The sequence below is a fragment of the Mesoplodon densirostris genome, chromosome 5, assembly GCF_025265405.1.
Source record: "Mesoplodon densirostris isolate mMesDen1 chromosome 5, mMesDen1 primary haplotype, whole genome shotgun sequence".
Taxonomy (NCBI): domain Eukaryota; kingdom Metazoa; phylum Chordata; class Mammalia; order Artiodactyla; family Ziphiidae; genus Mesoplodon; species Mesoplodon densirostris.
The window spans coordinates 85,624,130-85,627,061 of NC_082665.1; the positions used below are offsets into that span (position 1 = coordinate 85,624,130).

Below are 2,932 nucleotides of genomic sequence, written 5' to 3' on the forward strand. Positions count from 1 at the left end.
TAATACATTCTGGCAAAACAATTCAAACAATGCAAATGAGAAGAAAGTGTGAAAGTCCTTCTTAACACCATCCCCATTAGAAGTAGCTTCCCTACCCCAGTGGTAGCAGTCTTTTCACCCCTATCTGAGGGGATTAACCCTGACTTGTCTGAAGAAACTGTAATGGCCTCCCCTGAGGCACTTGCCAAACAAGGCAATGCTGGTTCTCCTCATAACCCACCCCTACTACCCCTCTCTGCTTCTAGACCTATAACTAGACTCAAGTCCCAGCAGCCCTAAAAGTGAGATACAAAGTGTAAGCCATGAGGAGGTGTGCTATACTCCAAAAGAACTAATTTGAGTTTTATAATTTGTACAGAAAGAAATCTGGAGAATATGTTTGGGAATGGATATTAAGGTGTGGGATAGTGGTGGAAGGAACATAAAGTTGGATCGGGCCAAATGTGTTGATACGGTCTTTCTAAGCAGAAATTCTGCATTTAATATTGCAGCTTGAAGTGTTAGGAAGAGCTCTAGCAGTTTGCTTGCTTTGTTGGCTGAAACATGGATCAAAAAGTGGCCCATCGTGGCTTCCCTGGTGGCGCAGTGGTTGAGAGTCCGCCTGCCGATGCAGGGGACACGGGTTCGTGCCCCGATCCCGGAGGATCCCGCATGCCGCGGAGCGGCTGGGCCCGCGAGCCATGGCTGCGGAGCCTGTGTGTCCGGAGCCTGTGCTCCACAACGGGAGAGGCCACAGCAGTGAGAGGCCCGCGTACAGCAAAAAAAAAAAAAAAAAAAAAAAAAGAAAAAGTGGCCCATGATGAGCAAATTAGAAAATAGAAATGGTAGACATGCCTTGGTTTAATGTAGAGGGAGGGATTCAAAGGCTTAGGGAGTTTGGAATATTAGACTGGATTTGTCATTTAAGACCTACTTACCCACACTGGAGGGTCCAGAAGATATACCAGTCATCACTACTGTGAGAAATAAATTTGAGAGAGGAGCCCCAGCATTCTTAAAGAGTTCTGTGACTGGTCTTCTCTGTACACCAGACCTTACAGTGGGGACTGTAGTCACTGAATTGGGAAACCTAAGGGCAGTAGGATCTGTGGATGGCAAGAGCCAAATTGCTACATTCAACCCTCCCTGTGGACAGAACTTTGAGCATTGCACTAAGTTGTTCACTTTGCTTGGAAGGACATATGGCCTGACATGTGATTATATACTCGTTCATGGCTGTGGCCAGTGGTTTTCCTGGATAGTCAGGGACTTGGAAGGAACATGATTAGAAATTTGGTGACAAGGAAATCTAGGGAAGAGGGATATAGATAGATGTCTCTGAATAGACAAAAACATGAAGATATTTGAGTCCCATATGAATGCTCATCAAAGGGTGACCTAAGCAGAGGAGGATATTAATGATTAAGTAGATAGGATGACCCTTTCTATGGAAACCAGTCAGCCTCTTTCCCAGCCACCCCTATCATCTCAACGGGCTCATGAGCAAAGTGGCCATGGTGGCAGGGATGAATGTTATACATGGGCTCAGCAACATGAACTTCAACTCAACAAGGCTGACCTGGCTATGGCCACTGCTGAGTGCCCAATCTGCCAGCAACAGAGACCAACAATGAGTCCTAGATATGGCACTGTTCCCCAGGGTGCTCAGCCAGCTACCTGGTCGCAGGTTGATTACACTGGACCAGTTCCATCATGGAAGGGGCAGCATCTTGTTCTTCCTGGAACAGATCCGTTCTCTGGATACAGATGTGCTTTCTTGGCACACAATGCTTCTGCCAGAACTGCCATCGTACTTACAGAATACTGTATTTACCATCATGGTAGTCTACACAGCATTGTTGCTGATCAAGGAACTCACCTCACAGCAAAAGAAGTGTGGCAATGTCCCCGTGCTCATGGAATTCACTGGCCTTACCTGTTCCCCACTCTCCTGAAGCAGCTGGCTTGATGGAATGGTGGGATGGCCTTTTGAAGACTCGGTTACAGCATCCACTAGATGGCAATACATTGCAGGACTGGGCCGAATTTCTCCAGAAGGCTGTGAATGCTCTGAATCAGTGTCCAACATATGTCGCTATGTCTCCTAAAGCTCAGATTAATGAGTCAAGGGGTGGGAATGGGAGCAGCTCTACTCACTTATTATCCCTAGTGACCCGCTAGCAAAATTTTTACTTCTTGTTCCCATGACCTAATGCTCTATTGGCTTAGAGATCTTAGGCCAAAGAGAAAAATGCTTCCACCAGGAGACACAATAATGATTCCATTGAACTGAAAGTTAAAATTGCTGTCTGGCCACTTTGGACTCCTCATGCCTCTGACTCAGCAGGCAAAGTAGTGAGTTAATGTGCTGGCTGGGACAATTGATCCTGACTACCAAGAGGAAACTGTACTTCTATACCACGACAGAGATATGGAAGAGTATGTCTGGAATACAGGAGATCCCTTAAGAAGGCTCTTAGTATTACCATTCCTTGAGATTAAGGTCAGTAGAAAACAACAACAACCCAATCCAGGCAGGACTACTAATGGCCCAGATCCTTTGGGAATGAAGGTTTGTATCACTTCGGTGTGTAAAGAACCACAACCAGCTGAGGTGTTTACTGAAGGCAAAGGGAATATAGTATGGGTAGTGGAGGAAGGTAGTTATAAATACCAGCTATGACCATGTGACCAGTTACAGATATGGGGACCGTAACTGTCATGAGTATTCCTCCTTATTTTGTTATGAATATGTGTGTGTGTGTGTGTGTGTGTGTATTTTAAAACAAATATCTTTGTTTTCTTCCCTCTCTTATTCCCTAATTGTGTAACATAAGATGTGTTGACTTTATATCATAGTATTTAAGTTATAGGATATCAAGGAGAAGAGTAAACATCACTCAAGGACATTATATTACCTCTTCTGGGGAAGGGATTAGTACGTTTCTGGTTA

General features: G+C 45.0%; 1 pseudogene; it reads left to right on the plus strand.

Moving 5' to 3' along the window:
* The first annotated feature begins 1,140 nt into the window (after positions 1 to 1,140).
* Positions 1,141 to 2,662, plus strand: LOC132490893 (uncharacterized; annotated as a pseudogene).
* Positions 2,663 to 2,932: the final 270 nt, after the last annotated feature.